We start from the raw sequence: 11,762 nt of genomic DNA, 5'->3' as shown, positions 1-11,762 counted from the left end.
ATCCGCAACTACAACAGGACAAATGAGAGTAAGTGAAAAAGCAGGCAAGAAATCAGGAAAACACCATGATCCAGGTAGAAAACTACCGAGGGAGCACTTCTCAAACCCTGCATTAACTGGGCAGCACAATGAACCCTTCTCGGCTACAGAAACAGTTTTTTGGGGTGTTTTTTTGGACCCAAATGAGAACACTTGCCTGTCAATTTTTATGCTGCCACTCATTCTTCTTTTCAGGCAGTAATCACAGAATCACAGAATTTTCTAGGTTGGAAGAGACCTCAAGATCATCGAGTCCAACCTCTGACCTAACGCTAACAGTCCCCACTAAACCATATCCCTAAGCTCTACATCTAAACGTCTTTTGAAGACTTCCAGGGATGGTGACTCCACCACTTCCCTGGGCAGCCTGTTCCAGTGCCTCACAACCCTTTCAGTGAAGAAGTTCTTCCTAACATCTAACCTAAAACTCCCCTGGCTCAACTTAAGCCCATTCCCCCTCGTCCTGTCACCAGGCACGTGGGAGAACAGGCCAACCCCCACCTCGCTACAGCCTCCCTTGAGGTACCTAAAAAGAACGATAAGGTCGCCCCTGAGCCTCCTCTTCTCCAGGCTGAACAAGCCCAGCTCCCTCAGCCGCTCCTCGTAGGACTTGTTCTCCTGGCCCCTCACCAGCTTCGTCGCCCTTCTCTGCACCCGCTCAAGCACCTCGATGTCCTTCTTGTAGCGAGGGGCCCAAAACTGAACACAGTACTCGAGGTGCGGCCTCACCAGAGCTGAGTACAGGGGGACAATCACCTCCCTAGCCCTGCTGGTCACACTGTTCCTGATACAAGCCAGGATGCCGTTGGCCTTCTTGGCCACCTGAGCACACTGCTGGCTCATATTCAGCCGACTATCCACCATCACTCCCAGGTCCTTCTCTGCCTGTAAACCCAGATATAGTCACTTCTGAAGCAGAGGTATCAAGGTGAGTAGTGGAGGAAAGATGGCCCTCCAAGTGGCACGCAGAGGTAGCTAGAAGGGTTGAAATCCATCAGCTTTATCCCTTGTCATACCTGAATTTTTGGGAACAATTAATCAAATTCGCTTGGCTACTTTGTTAACTAACATACCTGCCAACACATCCAAACTTAATGCTATGGATTTAAAACCAGACCCGTAAGCATGAAGGGCGAATGCAATGCAAGCAGCAGCAAGGAGTGAATGGAGATCTCAGTGCATTGCTTACTGGGTGTTTGGGATCGCGGGTGGTGAGATGAACGGCCCTGGAAACCCTGCGGAGCCTCCAGAGGCGCCGTGCGCTAACTGCATGTGTATCTTACACAGCACTGCCCTTCCTAAGAACCTAAGACAACTTTCAGATTTCTTTTTCCAAGCAAGTCAAGAAGTTACCATCAAGGCCTAGTAACCATGTGCTTATAGAAAAGAAATTATGATGGTTCGACAGACAGTCGTTGATAGCAGACTAAATAGGGACACTGTCATAGGGCTTACTGCGTCTTGCTTAAGCATTACACAGAGAAGTAAAGTCGGTTAGTTTACCCAATGAAGCTTGAGAAAGACAGGAAAGATTATGGGCATGAAGTCCTGTGTTATACCTGACAAGAAGCATCAAAAACCCAAATGAAAAGAAGATTGATCTCTCTTAGTTCTCATTTAGTATTTATTCATTTCACAGAATGACACTAATGAGTAGGAATGTACAGACAGACTTATTTGTTCACTACTTAGCTTCAGGTGATGTCCTGACATCAATGAGCAGAATGCATACTGCGTGGTTTTGTTCGAGCCCTGGTTCTGTGTGTATCCTTGTTACATGGGTTTAAATACAATAAAAATTATTTGCCAGGCTAAAGACAGGATGTTTTCCTTTACTGTGCTGACCTACCAAACCTCTACCTACAGAACAGAAGAGCTACTTCTGCTAAATGATCATTTAAATTTAAATTCAATGACACCTGCATATGCCATTGTTTTTGCATAATAATACTTAATACTGAGGTATTAAGGAGTATTCTCATACTACAACTTTGTTTCACATTCTGTTTGAAGCTCAAGTGCCCATCCAGTGGCAGTCTTATATATATAATTTATTATGCATCAGTCATAGACAGGAAACTGAGCACTGGATTTTAAATCATTCATCCAAGTAAATAAATTCAGACATGCTGTCAAGTAGCACAGGAATCATAGTAGCTCAGTTTTAATACTGTTCAAATCCAGATGGGGCCAGCAAATTATATTTAACTGGGAAATGCAGAAGGAAGTATGTTTTGAAAAGGAGTTAATAGTGAAATCAAATATAAGTGAGACAATATGGTAAACTGACAGTGAAAACTGTTATACTGTGGGGTCCCACCTCATGAATACAAATTAAAGTTGAAGAAAGTAAGTTTTAAATTCTTTATTCATTTGGATGAACAACAATATGGCCTTTTTTTTTTTTTTTTTTTTTTTTTTGTCTGTGCGCTCAGAAATTCACTAAAAATGCTTATAAAGAAACAGCATTGAGCTGAGCCTTTTCTTTTTAGATGAGCAGTTCCCAAACTTGTACCATGGCCACGCTGTAATTGCAGCCCTTATTTCCATCAGGCTGTCAAATGTGAATGCTGGCAGCTACTTTCCTGTTGGCCTGGTGGCTCCACACAGGTGTCACAGCCTCACTCACACACATTAATGTCCTTACCTTGGAGACTTTAGAGTGGGCACATCTGGAAATGTCAACAGCTTTGCTGTTCTTGGCAGAGTAGCACGTAGAGACTAATGTGGTCTCTATCTATATTCTGTTTCACAGTGATGTGCCATTTGGGAAGCAGAGGGAGGTGTGTAACCAGCATTGCTTCTGACCTGGAGGATGAGATTGGGAGCTGAAAGGTTTCCACGGTGCAAGATTACTAAGACTCATCCTACCTAAACTTGAATTGTTAATCGGGGCATTAAGGAAAAAACATAGGCTCTGTAGATACTTATTATACTTAATGGGCAGCTCCAAGGGGTTATTCAGCTGGTCTTTTGCCACTGACTATAATGAGACCCTTGGGTGATGATGCTTCTAATTTGATGACCTACTTACAGACCTAAAACTATTCCATGTAAATGTGCACCAATTTCTAGTCCAACCTTGTTCTTTAAATAGTTTGTAGTCTGGGGAAATGAATGTTCCTCTTTAATACTTCATTCACCCTATCCACAAAGGATTTTTTTGTAAAAATGTCTTGACGCTGTGTAGAATTGCTGTGTAATTTCTCCTAAGTCATATTTCTACTGTGTGTGTTGGTGGCAGTGAGGGGGTAACACTAGAATTCCAATGTGTCATGTTGGTATCCAATTATTAATTTGCATTTTTTGCATTAATTTTACTGATAACATTGTAAGTGCATACATTAAAATAGAGAAATACCTGGCTGGGGCAATTTTTACTACAGTGTTCTGTATTGGTGAGGCAAAATAAAATTGGTTTAGTTAAGTATAGGTTAAATATTCTTATATTCAAGAACAGGTTTGCTGTAAAATTTAGCTTACCGTGCAATATGATGTTAAATATTATAAAACAGTAACTGAAATACGGTACTTGCAAGAAATTATCCTCATGGTTCTGAGAAGGAGACCCTGTTATAATGATAATACAATGCATAACATTTTCAGAAATGCTGTCATGCAAGAAATGGGCCAATTGACATATACAAGTTAAACCAATTTCTGTAAATGAGATTTTCAAGAAAATTGAGTGTTACAACTACATTAATTAGAATGGAGGAAAGTTAAAGCTGCACTTAACTTAGTGTTAATAAAATGCAAACTTCATGAGTTCAAGGGAATCAACTAAAGGTTAAAGTAATTAACAGCTGGGTTTGGAAGAGAGGAAAAAGTAATGGGCAGGGGGAACTACATTGTGAGGGAAGAGCTAGCAGTCAGAAATAGATCGACAGCATCCCTCTTCATCTGAAATGCATCTGTAGTAGATTTTTGGTGACAAGGCACATGTAGAGTTTCTTGATTATATGCCATGTTATATAATGTAATATAGTATATTAGTATAAGTATAGTATATAATGTCGTGTAAGTATATAATTGTAAGACTAAGCAATAAAACAATTACAAAATTATGATTACAGTTATTTTGTGGCTTGCTTTTTTTGCTTGTTTGTTTGTTTTGCTAATCTGTCTTACATTTGTGATTTTCATATGTGCTGTTACCCCTCAATGAATGAAAGGCACAGTCTCATAATGGTAAACATAATAGTCAGTACGACACTAACTTCAGAATTTGTGTTTTTGTTGTTGCTGCTTCTGTTGTTTCATTTAACACTTACTTACTGGCAAGTCCCTGCCAAATGATATGCCCTTAGAAATGCCAGTTTCCTTCTACATATGGAGAGCTCAGCTCTGTTTGCAGCAGTGCAGGTATGAATGAAACTGGTATGGTATCATTTAAATAAATCATTTAAATAAATCAAGTAACAATGAGGAAGACACTGAAAATGACACGTAACCTAGTTTATCCTTAAATCTACTCTTTAGAGAATAAATTAGCTACCACTGAACTCACCGTTGTCACAGTTCAATGTCTGAGCTAAAGCAAATCTGAGGATGCATTCTCTGGTTGAAAGACATACCCTAATATTTGCTGTATCCTGATTTCATAAATATAATGCTATTTTCTTTTAATTTAGCCAGGTTAATGCTTCTAAATTAAATATTTATTAATCCCATGTCATTTTTAAGTCTGCATTTCACTGACTGTGAATGTTTGTCTTCATAGCTGAAGCAGTGTTTCTAGAAATTTGACTTTAAGGCTCAACAGAGCTTTAGATGAAGGCAAGAGGGCTGTATTTTGAAACTTGGTTTCTTCATTTCTTTAAATTGTGTTCTTATATTTAGCAGGTTTAATTTTACTTCTGTCATTGATTCTGATGGATTTTCCACTGATATCTTAATTTCTATGCTGATAAACTGAGAAAAGGTAACAAAGGAGTACCAATTCATATAACTTACTCTTTCCTTCCTGGCTTACAACTATTTCTAAACTATACTGCACAAGAAACTATTAAGAACACCTAATATGCTCCTTTAATTATGTTTCATGCTAGCTATTTCTGCATTTCCTGCTTTACTTACTTTTTTTTTTTTTTTTTTTTTTTTTTTTTTCCCCTCTCTCCATCCTAATTATACTCAAGCTCTTCCTAACGGATTCCTGTCACTAATCAGAGAAGCAGAAGACTGCTTATTCATTTAGACAGAGCCTCCTAGGCTAATGTAATTACCTGGCATAGTCAACCATTTTATCAGTCCCTTTAACCTTTAAAATTAGGGCTCTTGCAACTTTGTTTGCTTAACAAACAAAGAGGCTGTCTGGTGCGCTATATGCTTAAAGATATTTTAAAATTCTAAATAGGATTTAGGATATTAAAAATAATAATAAAAAAGCAAAAATCATACGTTTTTTTTAGCAAGTAACCTACAGTGTCTTGTAAAACCATCCTCTTCTATCTCATCTATTTCCTCTTTTCCTTTCCCTTCCTCCGTACTTCCACCACAACCAAAAAAATAAATAAAAAAATAAAAAAATAAATCACACATGGTAAAACAAATGTTTCAAATTGACAAGTTCTTCCATGCATTGGGAAAGTCTCTAGTAATGCGGCGGCCATGTAGCATAATCTGAAGGTTTCAAATTTCAAGATGTTGGGCATAGAGGCACTGAAGTTTAAAACTTTTCTAGTGGAAAAAATCTGAAATAAGACTATAGAGTATTTGTATAACATGCTGCCACCATATAACAGGGCATCTTCAGCAAAGAAAATCAAATCACATATAGTAGATCCTTTGGATACATAGTTTTGCAGACTCCCTTCAGGACCAAGTTCCCGTCACACTGCAACTGCATATTTAAATATCCATATTCATAAATATTCAATTATCGAAACTCAGTTCCCAATGGCCCCTTGGTATGCCCAATGACTTAATGCTCAATTCAAATGGTAGGTCAATATTTGGGCAGATATATCTGGGCAACTTGCCTGTAGTTTAAAGCATGAACAACTTCTCACTCCCTCTAGCTTCTCTCCAGCCTGTCTGGGCACTGATCTGATGAATTGCTCCTTACCACTATTAAAATGTACCTTTTTGTAAGGTTGCAACCCAAATTCACAATGTAATGACTTAATCTTATTAAGATAATGAAGACATTTAAGATACTGTAATTTTTTCTTCTTCCATAGTGAATTGAATCTACAGTCCAATAAACTTGTCAGGCCTTTTCTGGATATATCAGGATATTTTCACTGTACATGCAATAGGGATGGAAACATAAAAAAATCTTTGACAATGGTTACCAAGTTAGCCTAGTTATTTTGTATTTCTGTGGGAGACAGAAAAACCCTGAAATGTATGAGATCTCAATGTTCTGTGTGCCATTAAAGTTTGAGTGGCAGTAATTACTTAGTCATATCTGTTGTTGGGTTTGAGTGGTCTCTTTCCTTCCTGTCCCTTTCAATCCCCTTCACTTCAGGTACTATAGCTGCAGCAATTGAGGCTATTATATGAACATATTGTATAATATTTTAGATGAGGTGACTCTGGCAATTCTATTTTGTCTGAGATTCATGGCAACAAGTGCAATTTCTCAGGTTCTAGGAGGCTCTCACCAGCTCCTTGTGTGCTTCTTGGGGTGCCAGGTAACTGTGAGACTATAAGAAATTTCTGATTTTGTTGTTCATGCTAATATATTTTTCCATTTTTTTAAGCTTAGAATAGACTCTCATTGCCGCAGTCAAAGGTTGGCACAGCATTTTGCATAGCTAAAATGTACATATATGGAAATCTCTAATATTTCCAGTTTAAAGTCACATAATTCCAATGACTTCTACAGCATTATGCCATATTACAGTAAATGTGCACCTGTCCTACAGTGCTCCTTTTTCGTTAGATATTCAACTTACTTTTGAGTTTCATACTGCAGGAGTGATCTTGGAATAGTCTAGATAACCCTGTTCAGGCTCATTTCTATATGCATATATTGCAAGCTAGATCCTTTAAAAATGTTTGACTGATTTAGCTGAGTTGCTTGCTTACCTTATTAGACATACACGTAAGTTTTCCTTGTAAACCTTCCACCTTTCTAATAATTCCCCTGATTATCTCTAGTCCTTTTGTGTGCTCTATTTTTTCTGTGATTTCATTAGTGTCTGTTTAAAGGAATTAACCTTGTAAAAGAAGAGGAGGGTAATGAAGAGCTTGAATTGTTTTAAGACTTTGCAATCTCAAATTTCCAGAGACCGAATCATTTCACCCTCTGCAAATTGTCAAAACCTATTATCTAAAATCACTTAGATTGAGATGTAGCAAGACCCATGGGTACCATATCCATCAGCATGTTTATTCTTTAATAAAGCCTTACCCTACTTAATGGCAATACTTGTCTTGATGGCAGATCTTCACTCAGGAAAATGGGTGACTAGTTTTATCAATCCTTATTAATAAGATAACCTCTCCCCACACCAACCCCCCAAAAAAGTAACATGGTTCAGCAAACATAATTTTGTTGGACTCATTTTTGTGTATATGCTCAGCATCAGGAACATGCAATGCACATTACCCTGTGTGGAAGAAAATATAGATGGGGGTTCCAAAGGGTAGGACGTTATGTTCTGAACTACACAAGATAAATTAGGAAACTGTGGCATCGATATTAGAGGAGGCAAGTTATGCTTCTTTTAAGAGTATAGTGACTGTATTAGTCATCACGAAAAACTTCCAAATTTTACCCTGGATAAATAAACATATAGGTGTATATCAGTCTGTCAATTAAATGCACTTTCCCACCAATTGTAGAAACACTGGGAACACAAACTTAACAGTTACTGTGATCTAAATCATTACTGGATGCAATTAGTTTAAGAGGGATCATTGTGTAACATAATGACTGCCGTGTAATGCACTTCTGTTATATGAAACTAAAACTGCCTAAAGGCAAGTTCTTCACTGAGCTCTGGGTAGGTTAACAACACCGAGTGAAGTTAATGAAATTCTGGGAAAACTCTGCCTCCATGTTCAGAGCTGTTCCAAAGCAGCTCTGCAGTGGTATAACTGCACCCATCAACCAAAGGCAATTTCCTCCACAGCTATGACCTGACACTTAGAGCAAATTTGCTGACATCCTCTGTGCCATTGCTACTATACTTTTCATATGGCAAGAAGGACTTTAAAGAAGAAAGCTCACTGAAGTTAAATCTGTTGTGTAACCAATGGTTTTTAAATCAGGAAAATTTGAGTAAAAACATTTCCACAATATTACAAGATAGCAGTATAAACCGATATGCCCGATGTGTTATAACTCTGATCCATGATGTTGCTATTTATCACTTCAATAGTTCTCTTCCCTGTGAAACTCTGAATTTCAAACTAAAAAACTTTCTGCAATAAAAACTGGAAACAAACCTCTTGCCCAAATAAAGTACATCACTTGCAAACCGGTTCTTAAAATAATTTTAACTGCCATAATAATCAATTCTAGAAAATCAGGCTCTGATGCTTATTGCTCAGATCAGGACTCTGAGTCCCCTTGCTCACTGCTGCAGACTCTTGGAAGCTATTTTGCAGGGCCTCTGGCAAAACTGTGGCCCCTGCCCTAGAGTATTTCTTATAGTGTCTATGAGTAGTCTTGCTTCTAGAATTCATTTCCTTCCATGCCAACCAAATGGTTGCATAATGTACATTTTCTGGCTAAATGGCCCACAAGGTTGAAAGCTGAGGCACAAACTTTTACATCAGTATTGACTTTTTCATTATCCTGATTGTCATCTGCATGACTAAGCCAGGAACCTGAAAGTTCTTGGTTTGACATTGGTGACAAAAAGGTAAAACATTGCAACAGAAAGTCTCTGTTCCTAAAAACTTCCCAGCCAGATCCTGAGCTTCTAAAAACTGGCACCACTGTGAAGCTGGAATATGATTTAATAGTACATTTCTTTCTTTAGGGAAAACAGTCATTGAAGCCAGTATGTCAAGTTATAACTCCTGAGGATTCAGGTCTTTGTTACTTATCTTGTAATATGACATGCATAAAAAACATAATTCTACTGCTTTGGCTAGAGCAAAGGGAAAAGCCCCATTATTTTTAAAATTAAGTATTGCTACATAAAGCTGTACAGAAATAACCAAATGTTTGTGCTTTGTAGTAGTTCAGAATGGCTTGGGAATTTAAACCTAAAAGACAGCTACTAGCAACAGTATTTCCCATGGGGAATATAATTCAAATTTCATTTTACTAGTTTCTCTACCTTGTCTTTTGTTCTTGGATGGTAGGAAAGAGAAAGATAATCAAGGGGAAGAAACAACTAAAACCACAGTGGCATTAACTGAAATAATACAACAGGTGCATATGTGTCTGGAAATACAAAACAACTTTTGCAAGTCGTTGTTTCCAGCTGTAAATGTAAAAGCATAGAATTTAATGGTGTCCTTTGGGGCTATGTAAAATGTTACTAACAATTGCTGCATTATAGCAGCTAGTATATTGAGGTGTGATACAACTGGAGGCTACAAGCTGTTAGGTAGCACTGAATCTTGGGCATAATTCATATACCTTTCCATGCAAGCATCCCACTCCCTTCCATATTTATCTCCTATCATTTAAGACCTGCTCAAGCACAGCAGCTTCTTGGTATTCAGATCACAGAGAATTGTTTAGTGTGGCTAATGAAGAGCTGCCTTATAGCAATAGAGTCCTGGGGAAAACTGAAAGGGTTAAGTTCATCCCATTAGGAAATCTTACTGCCCCATAAGATGATGTACTGTAGTCTATTTTAAATCTGAAGAGTGGATTATGTAAGTAACTGAAATGTGTTACTTGTTTACAGTAAACACTTATTTGAAAGCACATTGTCTATCTGGTTCCTAATGCACCAAGAGCACTGAAAAATACAGAACTCCAAACTGTACATACTTTTGTATCAGCTTTATTAAATGATAAACCAAATGGTAGTGTATTTTCCCTGCATTGCAAACAAATGTATCCCTGACTCCCATAAATCTAACTGAAGTATTATGCATCAAAATTGCCTAAGTTCAAGCTGCAGCACAAGTCTGTCTGGAAACTTTGTTGGCCTTAAAATTCAGCATGGTGTTGTCTCTGTTCATGGTGTTCTATCCACTGTTCAACAACTGAGCTGTTTAACCACCTCATCCTCCTGTTGTCCTTGAAGTACTTCATGATGTTGGGCATTGTTTTCTTGGCTTTACTGAGAATGAATCAGACACAGGGATCTTAGATCAAGTATTCACACAGTCAGTTAATATATATTCAGAATAAAATTCAGAGCTCCTGAAAATGAGAATCATTTATTGTGAAATCTGATTGAAAGGAACCTGTGTGTCGTAAGGTCTCCCAAACATGGTTTGTCATGAAACACATTAACTGTACAGCTCTTGGTATTTCGTATAAATATATATATATCATATATATTTCATAAAAACAACCACAACTAGCAGTTTGACAGCACACTGTTCTTTGTCTACTTAGGTATAAGTGTATAAACTATTTGACTGACATGAATTACTTGGTGTTATTATGAAATGTGTGGGAAAATATAGATGCAAATAGATGAATTTGAATTTCTCAGTTATCTTTTTCCTGATAGGTAAAGACTGTCACTTTGGCTGACTTCCCTCCTTTGGTTTACAGGCAGCTATTTCTCTGGAGAAACCTTCTGGAAACAATTTCACTTTTATAAGTGAAGAAGCAAAACAGATCAATTAGTCAGACTGGAAGTTTGGTGCCACAAAAATGAGAAGAAAAGGCAGTTCATCTCCTCCTGATTTTCTTTTAAATGTATTTTTCTTTAATTTCCCAGAGGAAATTGGAAGGATATCAAAAAGACATGTGCCATACTGCAGTCTCAATTAGTTTATAGTGAAACAGTGCCAGAGCAGGGAGATACAGCTTTACTGCATGGCATCACGTGGAATTAAGGAGCTAAATTAACCTCTAATGCTCTTAAAAAATAATAATAATAAAAAATTACAGCACAATAGAATTTGAGTGTGTTCAGAAGAACATTCCTTTGCTTTCTTATGCTTCAATGTTATGCCCTGTTGCATGCATTTAGAAGTTAATCTCCTTTCTTTTTCAGCTGCTGGCCACCAGTTCATCTCAGCAGGTTTTTTTTTCTTTATATCTACTTTCTGCTGGGTAATTGCAACAAATGGCTTCATAAAGTAACTGCTGGTATGAGGCAGAATAAGAAGAGAAATTCAGATAGTGAATAAATTTCACATCCCTTCAGATGCTGGACACTCTTCATTTGTCCAGCATGGGATAGGACCTGAATGGATTTTCTCATGGCATGCTGTGCAGAGTAGATCCTGTCTATGGTGAGAAGCTCTCTCTTTTGGTCATTTGAGCTAACATAAAATTTTCCCAACAACTGTATTCCATGTGAACTGTGTTCACATGGTAGTGTCTTGCTGCACTTTCAGATAAACTTTTGGGGCAAGTTTAGGGCCAGTTCTCATCAATGTTTTTATAAATGATCTGGATACAGAACTCAAATGCATACTAAGTAAATTTGCAGATGACACTAATTTAGGAGGAGCTGTCGACTCCCTCAAGGGTAGAGAGGCCTTCCAGAGAGATCTTGACAAATCAGGGGGCTGGGCAATTACCAAATGCATGAAATTAAACAATTTAAAATTCTGCACCTGGGATGGAGCAATCTAATGTACAGGTTGGGAGATGAGAGGCTGGAGAGCAGACTAGCGTA

Source organism: Aythya ferina (assembly GCF_964211825.1).
Source record: "Aythya ferina genome assembly, chromosome: 4".
Taxonomy (NCBI): domain Eukaryota; kingdom Metazoa; phylum Chordata; class Aves; order Anseriformes; family Anatidae; genus Aythya; species Aythya ferina.
The sequence above is the reverse complement of the archived record's forward strand: the minus strand, read 5'-3'. Positions refer to the sequence as shown.